The sequence below is a fragment of the Pseudopipra pipra genome, chromosome 12 (genome assembly GCF_036250125.1).
Source record: "Pseudopipra pipra isolate bDixPip1 chromosome 12, bDixPip1.hap1, whole genome shotgun sequence".
NCBI lineage: Eukaryota > Metazoa > Chordata > Aves > Passeriformes > Pipridae > Pseudopipra > Pseudopipra pipra.
The window spans coordinates 18,385,389-18,401,819 of record NC_087560.1 but is presented as its reverse complement, the minus strand read 5'-3'; the positions used below and the strand labels follow the sequence as shown (position 1 = coordinate 18,401,819).

General features: G+C 46.1%; 1 protein-coding gene and 2 long non-coding RNA genes across 3 annotated transcripts in view; 2 read left to right on the top strand and 1 right to left on the bottom strand.

Annotated features, from left to right (window-relative positions):
- The window catches only part of CHSY1 (chondroitin sulfate synthase 1), a 78,749-nt gene that overhangs the window by 52,793 nt on the left and 9,525 nt on the right, over positions 1 to 16,431 (top strand). The gene's annotated exons all lie outside the window — the stretch shown is intronic.
- On the bottom strand, positions 12,396 to 14,283 carry LOC135421037 (uncharacterized). Its single transcript, XR_010433840.1, has 2 exons — positions 13,908 to 14,283; positions 12,396 to 13,019 (listed from the first exon to the last, which is right to left on the bottom strand). It is a non-coding gene; the product is annotated as an uncharacterized LOC135421037 (long non-coding RNA).
- LOC135421038 (uncharacterized) lies at positions 15,432 to 16,005 on the top strand. The gene is made up of 2 exons (XR_010433841.1): positions 15,432 to 15,521; positions 15,808 to 16,005. It is a non-coding gene; the product is annotated as an uncharacterized LOC135421038 (long non-coding RNA).

Below are 16,431 nucleotides of genomic sequence, written 5' to 3'. Positions count from 1 at the left end.
GCTGGCCCAGCTGTGTCCCTTCCCAACTCCTCGTGCCCCCCCAGCCTCCTCGATGGTGGGATGAGGAGCAGAACAGTCCTTGACTCTCTAAGCTCTGCTCCTCAGTAACTGGAACCATCCCCGTGTTACCAACACTCTGCTCAGCACAGATCCAAAATACAGCCCCCTATAAACTAACTCTATCCCAGCCCAAACCAGCACAACAGGGTGACAGGCAAGGGATTTTGTCTCCTTTGCTGAGGCTCCTCCATGAAATCTTTCCTGGCACTGTTCTCGCAGTGTCACTGGGGACGTTGCACAGGTTTATGGATCCCTACCCAGATTTCCAGAAACTGGCAGTCTCCTCCTCAGCTGTGAGGTAAAAAAGTCTGGAGTTCCAAGGCAGAGCCAAACTAGCAGATCTCTTCTGAGCAGCTTTCTTCATCCCAGCGGGGACAGGTTGGTTTGGTCTGCTAAAAATAAGTTTGTGCCAGCTCTGTGGGGAGTGAAGCGTTTGGGTGTGCAAACTCTCACATGGAACAGCTCATATAAAATGTGCTTTTGAAACTGCAGTGTCCTGCATTTCTCCTGTCCCCCAGTCCAAAAACATCCTCTGGGCTCAGCTGGATGCTTCCTTGTAAAAGAGGACTAAGTGCTGGAATATGACTTCACAGCTAGAGGAGGGAGGTGGTGTGGGGTTTGTGTGTTCAGCGTGGAAAACCTGCGAACCTTTTATTATTTTTTAAAGCACCTAGAGATTTTTTTTTGTTTTAATGCAGGGACCATTTCCCCCTCCTTGCTGTCCCTGGGAGCTGCAGTGGTTTCCTGCAGGGGCTCAGCCTGTCCACTGGCTTGGCGGGGTTTTCGATGCTCTTTCTGCGAGGGGTATTGTGTGTGGTCAGCGGGTCTGAGATCTGAGAGCTGAAGGAAGTTAAAGTCTCTGTTTGGGAGTTGAAATACTTGAGGAGAAGTAATTGACCATAATCTGACAGCAGATCTCGCTATGCAGAGGACAGCTCATCACCATGTTAACAGTAACGGGCTTTCCAACGGAAATGGAGCTGATGGATGTTTTCTAATTATTCCCTTGTGTTGCAAATGTTAGAGAGCCAGCTTGAGATCTCTGCCCAGAATTCAGAGCCTTAATTTGTTTGACCTTTCCACTGCTGCAGACACAAGGCTCTGTGAATTGCAGTCATCTTCATTAATTTTTCTATTGTTCTGGGGATGCAAATGAGCGTGTTCTTCTGCAGATACTGTGTGGAAGATGGAGATACAGCTCGGTGTTGGGCAGCGCCTCAGCGTGTTTGAGGAGGATGTTGAGCCATGCCTTACTGGAGGGTGATCTCCTAGACAGGTTGAGGGACATCCTGGTGACTGGAGCTGGAGTTCTGTTTAAATACACTGATGCAGGAGAGGTTTCTCTCCCTTTCCATATCTTTCTTAGAAATAACCAGATATCGCCTTTGAAAACATCCATTCGGACAAAGAATGATACATTTCACATAACATATCTCAAGGATGTATAGTGCTCCAATATCATCCTCTTGGTTTGAAAATATTATTCCAACTAATCAGCCTAAAACTCCTTTGCAAACACATGTGTGTTTTCCACTAGTTTGTCAGGGAGACTTTTTAGCCTGGCTTGCTTTCATTTTTTAATGAACAAAAGTTAGAGCTGCCAGGCATCTGCTGGTTCAGATGGGTGTCCTGGTACCAAACGTGTGTGCATGTGTGTCTGTGAATCACCAGTGGGTGCAGCAGTAATTTTTGGTAAGTAGGAGGCAGACAAAATTGCTGGTTATGATTTGAAGTCTTGCCCACAGCAGAGCAAGCAAAAGGGATGAATTAGAGACAGGAATAGTAGCACAGCCTTTTTTTCTTTCTGTGTGCAGGAAACCTCAAAGCATATAATAAACTATTGCCATTTTGATTACCAAAAAAAAGAAAATAAAAAAAATCCCACCCCAAAAAACTGAAAGCAAAGATAAAATAAGAAAACCTCAAGCCTAATGGGTTTGCCAGTAATAGAAATACATCCCAGAACAAAAGGCTGCAGGGTGGTTTTTTATATCTTGTATTCAGTACGCTGGATTGAAAAGAAATTGGCAAAAGTGTGTTTTTAAAGTCCCCACCTCGCTTGTAGCTTCTTATTTTTGCCTGGGAGGAGGAGTTGCCTTCGTGGCAGCCAGCATGAATAGTGGGGAGTATGGGAAAAGACATAATTAGGATAGCATTAATTGCCCTTATCAGAGGATTTATTTTACAATGCCCTTTAATTCAAGCTGCCCCACCATAGTTCAGTGCACTCTCCAGCGATGGCTGTTTTAGTCCTGGAAGCTGTGCAGGGCCTGGCCAGGGACTCTCCAAAATCCGCTGCTTTTTGACTGAAGTGAACAAAGAGCCGTTAAATTGCACTAACGCAAAGCTTCTTCGGGCTGTTCTGCACCGGTGGGACTTGTTTGAATCCTTATAAATACATTGAACTGACGTTGGCACTTTAAGTAAAGCCTTTCATGTCCTTTCCATGTAATGAGTATAGCCTCAGCCACAGCCAGTAATCTGCTTCCTTCTCTCATCCCTTCCTTTCCCTTCCCCCCGGTTCCGAACCTGCTGCTTCTCATTTAGTGAGGCTCATCCCACTGTCTGCTGAGCTTCCCCATATCTCAGCACAGTTCAGGCATCGTGCACTCCTGGCAGGCCTTCCAAGAGGGGAAAAGTTGGTAGGGAATGCTGGTTTTCTCTGGACACAAATCAGGCTGCTTTTTAATGACAATTTGGTGAGGTTTGGAGCATTGCACCGACACAAATTCTCATTGAATGTCTCACTGAACCCAAAAAAAATTACTTGTTCCTTATCCTCTTGCTGTGGGTGTGGGAACACAGCACCTTTCTAGCACTGCTGGGATGTGGTGGGGCATAGGGAGAAAAAGCTAAAATCCTGAGTCAGCATTCCCTCTCCACTGCTCTTTTAGAATTAAACTAGGAGTTTTTTCGTCTCCAGCGCCGACAGAACTTGGAGGATCCAGCTGTACTGCACGGCAAAGTGCCTTTCAGGGATATCTGGCCCAGCTGCTGAGCTCCACCCAGGATAATAGTCTAAGCAAAGCAAAACGCTGCTTAATCCCAAGTCACTTTTTGTGCCCACAGTTTAACTTGGAGTTCCTGCTCTCCAGTACTTTATCCTTCAGGGCTGAGGCTTGGCTCTCTCCAAACCAGTGTCATTACCGAAGCGGCGTAAAATGCGCCACTGGATTTGCCGGTGTCTGGAGGAATATTGTGTCCTGGCAGGTTCATGGGAGTCTCCTGTCCACGTTGATGGGGAGACTGTGACTACAGTGGCTGATTCCTGGCAGCGTTTGGCGCCTGGCTCAGCGCACTGTTTGGCAGTGGCTTTTCCACGAGGTGCGGGGCACGGCGGTGCCCGGAGCTGGCGGCTGCTGCGCCATTCCTCGTAGGAAATTGGATGCTTGCAGTTGGCACTGCTGTGCCGTGTTCCCCACGGCCAGGAGGGAGGCAGAGCAACACTGCAGCCGGGACAGATCCGTGGATCTGAATCGGAGCCACAGCTCTGAATCCACTTTTCCTGCCCGGAGCGTAAGCGATTGGAAAAGCAGGTGATGTTTTCATTGAGAGTTGTAGCTTGTAGAGCACTTAGTTCATGTCCCCTCCTGGACTTTGCTCGTTTGATCTCATGTGCATCACGGGCTGTTAAGTTTCACCCAGGTATGTCTGTATTAACTCAAGAATTTCAGCCTAATCCAATTTTGCTCTGGAGAGACAAAGAGAGAGGTTAATTCCTGATTGTCTCCACAGACAATGATTGATTAGGTGAGAGATACTTAAGTGGTCCTAAGAGAGAGGCATATCCCACATTGCAGCAGGAGAGGCTCTGGGGGAAGGATTTAGTCTCCCATCTGTCCTGCATGGGAATTATTCCTGACACCAGCTCTGCTGACCAGCAGTGACCTTCAGCATAGTAACTAGCCAAACCTCTTAAAAAAAAAGTCTATATCTTACATGGGACTTGATCTGGTGAGAGAGGCTCAGAAGCTTCTCAGAGTAAAACCCCCATGTGCCCCTCTGATCTCCTCCTCCTAAATCTTTTGCTACCACGAATACATTTAACAACACCAAATCTTCCCTGATCCTGGTGGACAGTTTCTGAAGCTCTCAAATAAAAGTTCATTAATACAGGGCTGTAGTGGTGGGAACAAGTGGAGATAAAGGCAATTATAAAGTAATGACTTATAAAGAGAATTCAGTGTTTCTGGTCCAGATGGGATGGTCGCATCTATGCAAGGGGGATGCTCTGTGCAACAACTCCCAGAAACTGTATTGAAAGTATATTTTCTCCAAAAAAAAAGTTTTAAATCTAATTTTTAGGTCAGAATAGTTGGGCAGTAGTGTATTATCTTGCCCACTTTCTCCATTTTTGGCGAAACTCTTCAAAAGTTCAGCCTCTCTGACAGTGTGGTGCCCCTGTTTTCAGCTCTTGGATCTCATTGCACCTTTAAATCAATAATGGAGGCCTATTTCCATATTGTCAGATAGTAACTGCCCACACCTAGTGTTCAGAGTGGGACTACCCTTTGTAAATGGCTTTCCCACCCCATTACTCCTGCTTCATAGTAAACCCTCCAATGGGCAGTACTGTGGTGACAATTCCTTTGTGCGCCAGGTGCTGAAGTAAATGTTTGTCTGTCAGAACGTGCCTTTTGATTGTGCTTTGCCCAAGAGAAGTCGGTGTCGTTAGCCCCTGTTTCTGCTGATTTTAGAGTTCTTGTATTTTTCCATATGCCTTTGCAGTCCCTCAGTTGCAGAGGCTGATTCTGCTCTCCAGTCCTGTTCTGAAGCAGAAAAAGTGGCACATTTCAAGAGCTGAGTCAGTGGAACAGTGACACACAGCAGCACTGCTCTGCCGTGTGGTCCAAAGAGCATTTGGAATGGAATAAATCTTGCAGTCCTGTTAAAACCATGCCAAAACACTTTTCAGACTGGGGAAATATTAATAGCAGGCTGAGATGAGTTTCTTGTGGACTGTCATCTCCAGCTTTAGCCACCTTGGGCAGGAGGATCTGCAGGGGTGATTGAGCCAAAATCTGTGAGGCTCATTCTCTCCTTAGAGGGGAAAGGAACTGATGGTCAGATCTCCAAGATTTTGTTTAATATGGTCCCTGTTTAGGCCACCGACCCGGCAGCGGAAGGTCTGTGTTCCCAGATCTTTTAGAAGAGTCACAGGGTGAGGTTGCCAAGTCTTCAAGGACTTTAATTATCATGCTGTAATTCCATCTGCGACCTTAATAAACACAATGTCTTGATCTGCTTTCGTCCTCCTTTTGCATACCGTGGGGTGATACAGGAATGTTTGCATTTTTGGCATTCTTGATTTTTAGGTTTTTCTCTTAAAACGAGAAGAGAGACTGCATGAAAGTCAAAGGAAGTACAGTCAGTCGTCAGTGCAGTCGGGGTAGAATTTGCACAGCTGCCAGAATGAGGTTCAGATATTTTACTGGGTGATACAATATAAATGTTTAATTCACAGTGCGTAACACTTTAAATAAATATCACTTGGCCACCCTCTAATGAGGATATGCTTGACCATTGACACCTCATATTCTGGCTGTAGTTTCTCTCACTAGTTTTTATGGCAGACTGTACATGCTTTAGAAAAACAACATTCAAAATACAATTTATTCAGTCTTGTCTAAAATGAGTCTTCAGTTTTGTAACGTCACGTTTGAAACCCTGCATTTAAATTGCTGCTTGCAGACAGTTTTCAGGATTCAAACTGAACTTAAAACTGACTTTTATGGAGCAATAAACTGCAATGTCATATACTAGATGGTGGCAACATACAGCTACTGTCTACTTTTAACTAAAGGCCTTGATGTTTCTCCTCTATATTCCTTCCTTGAGAGACGTTTGCTTATTCCCTACATCCCATGCCATACTGGATCCACCTGCATGCTGTTTCCCTAGAGGTTTTCCCTGTGCTGAAGGAGGGGAACAGTTAATTTTTGAGAGCCTGGCTGCATGAAGGAAGCAAAGTTTGGTTAGTGATTATTCTTTCTCGTTGCTTTTTGTCCCATAACTGGAACTATTTCTTGGACTGACCAGCCAGAGAAAGAAGAGGGGGGGAAATAATGAAGGTGCTGCGGGAGGGCTCCCCCCACTCCTTGTTGGAACAGGTGGGAGGGCAAAGGGAGCAGAAGGAAAATGCAATTGCAGCCATTGTAAATAAGGATTTCCTAGGTAAACAGGGATTTGTGCAGCACAAATCCTCTGGAGTGAATTATTTGTTGCAGGTATAGTGAGTCCCTTCTGTTTTCCCCACAGCTGCTGTTTCTAACTGTGCTTTTTTCACTTTTGGTAAGAGTTGAGTATCTCTAATTTGGGTCAATATTAGTTCTTAAGATATTGCCACATCAGAACTGTGCCCTTATCTTTCTGGGAAGATAAGAAGTCATGGTTAGATGAAGGCAGCTGAGGGAGGAGGCAGCTCCCGACCACCAGTGAGTGCTCTGTGGGCTGTGGGCTCCTGCAGGCCCTCGGCAGCTTTTCATCCCAGCTCCCCCTGGTTTTATGTCAGCAGTGAGACCCACACAGTGCTGATAAACGTTTGGCTATTTCAGTTTTGCTGAGGAGGGCTTGGCAAGGCATCACACCTCTCCCAGCATCTTCCTGGACTGCCTTTACACAGGGGCTGTAGCTCTTCCACGTAGTTCTTGGATGGAAAGCGTTGCCCGTTGTGCCGAGGGAAGCTGCTCCAGAAGCTCACTAGCACCACTCCCCCGTCCTCAGGCACGGCTGTTCCTTCTGCTTGTGTCGATGCCAGCACTCAAACATCAGGGAAACCAGAATGTTTGCACTGTGAGCTAATCTACTCTTTAAAGATGTTAGATAATGTAATAAAATAGCTCAGCGGTGCGTTGCAATTACCTTTCACATTTCGTCATGCTTTGAAAATTTTTGTCTTCTGAAACTGGGGCTATATTTTTAGTACAGTGCAATCAGAAATGTCTGGCCAAGAACCTGATATAGTACCTAGGAAAATGGAAATATTCCTTTAAATGTCTTCCAGAGCTGTGGTTTCCTCTGAGTATTAAACTCCATTTGTTATGTTCTGATTACATACTTTGGTCTGGGTTATATATGGCTTGGTTTTATAATTCCATTTATATGGACAGTTTGATCTCTTCCTTGTATTTTTAATAACAGAAAGCAAAACTTAGACTTTTATTTTAGCCTGAGCTAAGCATAATTATTTAGTGGGCAAGAGAATCAAGATTACATTCTTGTGTTTGCCACGGAGGCTTACAGATTATTATTATTTTGTTTTTTCTTCATGGTTATGGCCAAAAGATTCATGCTATTAAAACCCAAACCATTATGTCAGGGTAATGGTTTCTGTAACTTGGAAGTGAAGAAAGAAGCTGAATCTAGAGCTGGCTAACTTACCAGTGGATTTGGAGTGTATTTGACATTAGGGTTTGGTATGATTCAGCAGTGACATGAATTAGTGCATCTCTTACAAGCCTGCATTGTGGTGAGTTCACACAGTTCACTCTTTCTGGCATTTTGCAACACTCAGGGCACAAATTATTAGCAGTGCTCTCAGCCACTCCCATAAACTATGACCCCATACTGTCTTCTGCTCTTTTCCAGTCTTCAGTACATCTCTTTTCCTGTAAGGAAATTTATGGGCTAGAACTTATTGCACCACTTCCTATGTAACATGGCAGAACTGTATGATCCCCTGCAGCTCAGAAAGCTCCAGCTGGCACCTCGAGCGAGCCATCAGCTCTTGTTACCACACACCTTCTCATGCCCATGAGCCACCTGATCCCTGTCTAGTTGCTCCCCTGTGGCACACAAAGCAAAACCAGAGCAGGGCAGACCAACTCAGGTAAATGTCCCTTCAAGACAGTTTCCAGTCTCGGTACCAGTGGGAGTTGTCTGAAGGGTGAAGAGGAGAAGGGTGTTGTGGATAGGGTTAGGTTTTGATGTGCATTTTTTGATGTTGTGGGGTTGTTTTACTTTCTCTTTACGCCTTTAACGAACTGGAGAGGCTGACATTTAATGGGTTGGGTGGTTTCTCTCCCATTCAAAGTGGACAGGAGGGCCACACCACGGGAAAAAATCCAACCTGCAAGAAGCCCAGGGAGCTGGACTTTCATGATAGGGAAGGCTTTGACCTACTTCTTAGCTCATTGCAGATATCATTCTGCATCTGCTAGGATGACGCTGTTACCCCACCAGTGGGTCACAGAACCCACAGGACACTCATCCTGTGTCAGAGGACGGGGATTTGCATAATGGGAGGGCAGCAGCAGGCAGGCCCCGGGTGTGCTGGGCCTTCAGTCCCAGTAGTAAAACCTTTTTCTTAGAAATCCTCCGAGTGTGAAACCCCAGCCCTCAAGAACAGGCAGTACTTCTGTTGAAAATCAGCGTAAAGCAGTGAGCAGTGCAGCATGTTGTGTAAATCACATGTGTTTGTCTCCTCACCCCTCCGAAGTGAGGCAAAGAAGTACCCTTGTGAGTTGATGGATTTAGTGGGGTTTGTATGTGGTTTAACGTGCTTCAAATCAGTCATGGTGCTTTATTTCCTAGGCTTCATTAAGCCCATGGTCTGCCTGTGTTGTGATCGTCACTCCTCGCAGTTCTTACCAAATACCAGTTTTAATATCCGGATATAGATTTCTTCAATATCCTGCAATGCGTTTTTCGGTGCTTTTCTGGGTAATTTTAATACTAAACAGTCAGTGATGCACCAGGCCCCTGGGCCACGTTTTCAGGTTAGCATAATGCTTTCCATCTTTCATCTTTGCGCAACACAGGCTGCTGTTACGTGTTGGGGTTTTTTTAGGACACACAGTACCCAAAAAGAGCTGCTTACTTAAAAGCACTCTAAGACAACACAGCCCTACTGTAAGTTCACCTCTTCTGTTCTGATCCGTCCTTGTGTCTTTTCCCTTCTACTCTCCCTCTGTCTTTGCTCCTCTCTTTTTTTTATCTGTGGGAAATATCCAACGATGCACTGTTTCCATGGAGAACAGGAGATCAGCTCTGTATTATTCTGGCTTAAAGACCTGTAGAAACAAATGTCATTCCAGAGGGGAAAATAAAAGTTCTCTTCTGACAGTATGCTGAATAAAAAGATGGCACGCTGAACAGATTTGACTAAATTTGTCACCTGTGTTCCTGTGGCACTACTGAATTAGCTGTAAAAATTTCTGTGAAGGTAGGAAACAATTATTTTGCAAGTCAAGAAGTCAGACTTCTCTCAGAGACAGAGATTTGTTTTTTGCTGGTGTGTATTGGAGCACTTCTGGACCTGGTGTAGATTTGTCTTCTCCGAACAGAAAAAAAAGTGCCTTTGAACATATTATCATTGCCTTAAAAATGAAAAAGAAAACTATCCCCTCAGGCATTTGACAGGAGGCCAGACCTCAGAGGACAGCTGAAGAGAGACAGACAGGTTTCTAACATCTGTTTTGGGTGGGTGGATTGTATTTGACTTTGGCGTTCACATCAAGACAAGGCAAAGGCAGCAGAGGCAGGGCTTGATGAAAAGCACAGTCCAGCAGCCTGCACACTGTCCTGTTGGACCTTTGGTGGGAAAAACCCCCAACAGCCATGAAGTGAGGGTGAGAATCCTGGGGTACATGCAAAGCTTTCTGTAGGCTGTAGAGAAGAATCCTGTTAATGCTGGATTGGGCATCCCAAATCAGGTTGTTGCTCTAGAGTGGTGACTGACAGATGTCCTTGACATACGTCCTTGAGTGAAGCGAGAGCCTTCCTCCCACCCTGAGTTCTCGAGGTGCCTCCCTGCTAGATGAGTTGTGTTGAACAGTGCTGCTATTTTAAGACTCAAATGGTGTGTCAGTGCCCACTTTGTTTTCTGACACAAGGTGCAGCCCCCAGGGCTGAGTCATCAGTGGATCCCTCTGCCTCCAGCTGAGCCTGTTCCCAAAATTTGCTCTCGGTAGTGCTTTCCAAGCCTGCTGCCGACTGTGAGTTGGGAGCACCTATTTGTTCATGGGGTGCACGTCAGAACCCTTATTAGCTCCAGCTCAAAACCGCACTGAGCTCAGGAACAACCTGCAGTTCAGATGACACAAGTATATCTCAGAAGAGTACTGAGGAAAATGCAGCAGAAAGTAGTCCTGTGTGTCCCTCTGAAAGCCCCATTGAAGGGCTCTGGCTCCCTCGTGGATGTGCCTTTGTGGGACAGCAGAGGAACACAGTCCCCATCCATGCACCCTGCCCTCCCGGGCCGGTGCCCGCCTGCCTCTGAACCGCGGCGATTTATAACACCCCGAGGACACGAGTGCCCATTTCAATGCAGCTTTAAGCTGTCAGGCTGTAAATTGTCTTGGTTCAGCAGCTACTTCAAAGCAGCCCAGCCTTCCTGCAGCAAGGAGAAGGCTTTTTGGCAAACCCAGCACAAGTCGTTTGCTATTCATGAGTCAAATCCCTGATATGTTCTTGATCAGCAACTAAAAATGGGTCATAAGAAGACAAGGCATTGCTGTCTGGTGAAGGAAGCTGCAAACTCCGCCGGCCTTCCCCATCTGTTGGCTAAAGCTCTTCTGCTTTCTCAGCAATGGCTTTTCCTCCCTCCCTGCCATTTTCCATTGTGCTCAGCAGCACTGAGCACCCACAAGGTTTCCTGAAGCAACAGGACCAGCAGGCAAACCCACCTAGAAGATCTCCCATTGCCCCTGTCTCCCAGATGAGTGAAAAGTGTCAATGGGGTATGGGAAAGGCACTAATGAAAATGATAAATTCCTTCAAGATACCTGGTTTACAAATCTGGAAGGGCTGCAATGGTCAAGGGAGAGGGAAAGGAAACACCAGTTGGGTGCAAGCTGAGACTTGCAGCCTGCAGTCTGGCAGCTGAGGGATGGAGAGACCAAGCCACAGTGGCTGCAGGTAATGGGCACAAGTTTTGGAGCCAGGTCCACTCTCCCAAAACTGCACCTGCAGCAGCTTGGTTGCAGCCAGCAGAATGAAGTGTCCTCCAGGTTGGAAGCAGAGGAACAAAAAAAACCCTACTAAAGGACCGAAAAACTCCTTGTATGTATGGCTAATGTTCAGAAGAGAGTTCAGTGTGTTGTGTGAGTAGCAAATCCTTCTCCAGGCTGGGGAGTGTTTGAGGCAGTGGGGTTTTTTTCCTTTCCATTTCTAGTGGCTAATGCATTTACATTCAGCATAACTGCATTTATCAGGATCCACATCTCCTGTTTTAATTTAGAGCATTACAAAAGCAGCAGCTAAATATTCTTTTTGTCAGAGCTGGATGATGGATAGTGAACATCAGCAAGGCTTAAACACCCGTGTGGAGGTGAATCCCTCGCTCTGACAGACTGTGTGTAATGCAAGAGGCACTTGGTTACAGAGCACTGCAGAGTAACTCTGCTTGTTACTTTTCCAAACTGTGCCAGACAGCAAACTTCCAGAAAACCTCAGACCATATACAGTTAGCCAGCAACACTATGTGAAATCTTTAACCATATTTGAACGAACGGGCTGACTTGGACACGGCAAGGAGGGAAATGCCAGTCTGCCTGACAGCTCGTTTTAATAATGAGAAAGTTGTTCCACTGACAGGAGGACAATAAAAACTGTGGCTGCCTAGAAAGTTGTTGCCTTTCTTCTGGTTCAGAGTATATATGAGACTGCAGAGGAACGGGCTGGTCCTGTGCACGTGCAGCCGTGCTTTTCCCTTCTTTCATCTCTTTTCCCTTCTTTCACCACTTTTCTTTCTGGGGTGTTGAATCTGCACCCACCCTGCCAACCCTATCCAAATGAGGCTCTGGTTTGCATTAGTAAATCACTACTTTCTCATAAAAATTGCCTAATTTAAAATATATTATCCCTTGTGCTTCAACTTGTAGTTAAAGCTATTAATGCACAATTTATGGGAATTTTGGCTTACAGGGCATGAAAGTCAGATTCTTAAGAGATTATCATCCCTCTGATAATCAGCACAGGGCAAACCTCCACAGCTGATCCTTCATTGATCAAGGAGCTGTATCTTTTATCACCAAACTACTGTGTATTGCACATCATTTAGATGGCAGAACTCTGTGAGGCAGAGACCTTGTCATGGAATGGTTTTGGCAGTGCCACGTCTACGCTGGGATGATGTACATATGCTTTCCAGTGATGAGACAAAGGGCAGGTTTTGCTTTTAACCTCAGGATAGCAGGCAGGCTTGAAGTCCTGCGTGGTAGTGACACAAGCACTGGGGAAATGCTTTCGCAGTCGTGGCATCTCGCTGTGGAAATTCCGTGTGTGTTACCGCACAGTGCTCGTTACCATCACTGCCTTCTACAGCTCTGTTATCCCCGGGCCAGGGCTCAGCTGTGGACCCTCGTGGGCTGGCTGAAACATGTGGCTTCTCCACATAAAACAAGGGTTTGTGACTTTATTTCCCTCCCCTCCTCTGAGCAATTACTAAACAATTCTTTTGGTGAAAAAAGCAAAAAAGTGCACGCGGTTAATCCCCACACTTTAGAACAATGCTGTGCAGCTTTGGTGAGCCCTGGAAGCTGTCATCCTGTGCTGCTGCCCGTGTGAAAGGAGCTGGTGATTGAATCCAGGCCCTTGGAGACAGTATTCAAACCAGCTCCAGAAATGGTGGCTCTGGGTGAAAAACCATTTGGAAGATGAAGAAGCGCTCTGAGCTCGCGGGCTGGCGAGAGAGGAGGCGGAAAACCATCTGCCTGCGTCACAAACTGTTGGGCACCAGCTCTGTGGGAGTTTGTAAGGAACTCCATAGCTTGTTCTGATTTCCTACCAACGGGAATAAAAGGAGATAGATATTCTTTTAAATCCAGCTTGATTTAGGAGAACCAGCCAGAGGATCATGGAGTAAGTTCCCATTTCATTGCTGGATGCCTTGGAGGGGTGTCCTGCTGAGGCTGGACCTGGGCAGGAAACCCAGCCTTGCCTCATGCTGCCAAATCCCCTCCTGCTGGGAGCAGGGCAGCCTTCGGCAATGGCCAACAAAGGATGTCTTCAGCATGACCCTGGAAAAAGCAGTTAGAGAGCACCATGTTGGAGCACTCATTGAAATCCAAGCGTGGAGGAGAGATGGCTGTGCCATCCAGTTGACACTGCAGAAATTCACCATCACCTTATCCCTTGTGCTGTGCCAAACCAGGTGTCACCAGTGAGACACAAACAGAGCTGAGTGTTGATCCAGCGAGGCCAAGCAGGCAGAATGAGCCCACTCTCAGAGTGTATTTAAGTGCTGGCTTGCTCTGTGTTTCAGATACCCTCGCCAGCAAGAAGTGGTGTGCAGCTGCCACCTCCTAGGGACAGGCCACCACCAGTTTGGAAAGGGCTAAGGTTTCAAGAGTGAATCCTAAACAACATCCCTTCTTCCAACTGCTTGCCTGGCAGAGGCAAAACACAGCAGCCCCCACGGAGCGGCTGTTGTGGCAGCTGAGAGGAGGGTTCACTAGCAGAGAAATTAGAAATCCTAAATATTTCCAATTTTCTGTCAATTTTCATTAGCTGATACTGATGCAATTGGCAAAAAAAAAACAAAACACTTTTACCATCAGTTATTAGGAAAACATAAAGCAAATGGATTTATAAATGCCATTGTGGAAGAGGCTCTGTCACTTCAAGGCTGTCCTGGCACCACAGGTTTGAAGGGCTGCAGCTTTGACACAGGCTGTTCAGCAGTTGGCCTTGTCTTGGGGACTTTATTCAGCATTCCCAGCTCCCCTCTCGCCCCTTTCCAAAAGATATATTCCTGACCCAAGTCTTTTCGAGGAATCAGAAACAGCAAGCATGGCCTGTTGCCATGAAAAAGGGGGCTGTGTCCCTCCTCTTCTAAAATGGTTCTGCTTAAGCCGGAAGTGATGAACGTCTTGAAAATGAGTCTGTGTTTTAAAATACACCCCCACCTTTTTACACGCAGGGAAGAGCTGCAGCAGTTGCTATTGTGAGGCTGAATCTTTGCCTAATTAAATTCACAGTAATCTCCTGTGAAGGCTCAAGAGAGATTCAGAGCTTTGCGCTGATGTGACTGTTCCAGTCCTGTCCTTCGGTTCTGTTGCTGTGACATTGTCTCCATGCTCTCCATGGCTCCACGTTCCTCCTCAGGGATGGAGGTTCCTGAAACATCCTGCAGCTGAAGGAAGCTGTGCTGGTGGGCACATGTGGGCAAGGCTGAAAGGGATGGATCCTGGAGACAGACCCACTGGAGCCAATCCTTCCCCCAGGCTTCCTGCTGAACCTGGTGTTGGCAGAGACCTGGAGACCTGGGGTGTGGTGCAGGATCACTGCTGTCCCCATGCAGTCTGGCAGAGAGGCTGCACTGCTCTGGCTTGATTTCTGATGTTGAGGTGGTGAGTGGATGCCTGGGCTGCAGCTGAAGTTTCTTCAAGCAGAGGGTTTCTTGTAAAGCAGCAGCTTGTGGTGGCCTTGCCAAGTGGACCAAAGAGGCTCATCATCCATCATGGCTCTCAACTCCTACAAAACCACTGGATATGGAAAGTAGCTCCCAAATAAGAATCTTTGAATTCCATGAACAGAAGTATTTCTAAATGATTACATTACTGCTTCTTGAAAACACATGGTGGAAAATCACACAGCAGTCCAGGAGGGGTCTTCTCTTCTGTAGTCCCTGCTCAGAGGAGACTGCAACCCTGTAACTCTGCTTTTAGCATCCAAAAAAATATTGGCCAGGGTGCCAGAAGCTTTCTGCTCATCATCTCCAAGAAACTACCCTCCGAGGGTCATGTGCTGCTCCTCTGGAATCTTAACACTTTTCGTGAGAAAGAGCAGATACAGACTTCCAAGGCTGTGGCTCTGTCTTTCATGGGCCTGTTGAAATTCATAATGAAAACCAAGTTTTCTTGTACTCTGCCTGTACTGCAGAGTAAAAGTGTGGAGTTGACAGCAAGGAAAAGAAATCCTGAGACAGTATATTGGGTGGGCAAGTAATTTGGCATCATCCCTGAGTCTGGCCCTTAAAAGAACAAATCAGCGGCGAGTCACTGTATCCCTGGTTTTGTTTGGATCTGGGACAGAGGCTGAGGAGGGAAAGCTGAATCATTTGCCCCATGGGTCAAAGCCTTGAGCAAGGGGCGAGCCTTGTGCAGCACAGCAGTTTGCACCAGAACTCGTAATTTGGAAATTATGCTAGAAACAACTTTTGAGAATCATTTCTCAGGCAATCACAATGACAATTAGTCATTAGCACCTATGATGTTCTGATTTCTTAATAGGCGTAGCACAGAACATTTGTTAATATTTAGTGGTGTTTTATTTGTTTTTGTTTCTTTCAAAATCAGAACCTTTTGGAAGAAGACCTCGCAATCACATCCAGCTTTCTTAGGGTTTGCACAGTTAAATCCAAATATCCTAAACTGGCACATTCTGTTTTATCTGGTTTCTGTATCTTCATCTAGACCAGGAGGATGAAGCTCAGTTTAATGCAGGGCCAGGAGGAGGGAAGTTCTCTGCTTCCTAGCTGGAGGATCTCAGTTCCCAAGTGCCTTGGACTGCTCCCACGTGTAAGTTTTGGGTAATGAGATCGTCAAGCTCAGGGTCAGAGGCGAGGTACTCGATGCCAGTTTTGAAAACCCATTCATTTTTGCAGGTTTTCTTCTTTCTGTTGCCAAGCTGGAAATACTTTAAAGGCTACTTGGTTTGAGAAACTGTAAATGAATAAGTAATTTTTAAGCTCTTCTACTTGCTTAAACAAGAAAGGATTGGGAGAAGAACAGTTGTTTAATTAAACAGCTACTTGGTATGGTTCACAAAAGCTTGAACTCCAGCAGTAACTCTCTTAATTCACAGATTCCTTGGGAATTCAATGACCTTGAGTTTGCTGTGCTTGAAACTTGCCTTAGTGCTTGGCTTCCTTTCTGGAATACTTAGGAGAGGAGAGCTGTGCAGAAGGCACTGCGAGGCTCTTGAGCGAGACCGGCACTGCTTCACTTAGGATCATATAAGAAGAGGCATTTGTGCTGTACAAAATAAACTTCTTGCTTCAGAGCATGCCTGGAGTTATTGCACCCAGAGGTCACAGCTGGATCTGCCTCTGCTTCCCTAGTAATCTACCATGGAAATTTTGAGTACTGGCTGCTCGGGATGATTTTCTTGCCCCTCTTTATGAAACAAAGCAAATGTGAACCAGCAGCACATGATGGATGTTGTGTGAGAAGTAACTTGTCTGAGGAATCACATCATTTAATCGTGCTCCAGAGTTCAGGGCTTCACTTGCCAGCTGAGAGGGAAGTCTGATCTCCCAGTGCCGAGTGGCGTTTCCTGCATCCTTTCCTGTAATGGCAACTGGGGAGGTTACAGGCATGAACGAGTGGCCAAGTTCAGTGGAAATGAGTGTTTATCCATTACTTCCCTGTGTTTGTCTCCACCATAATAACTCTCTGAAGGAGTGGCTTCAGTCATGTCAGTGTTTAG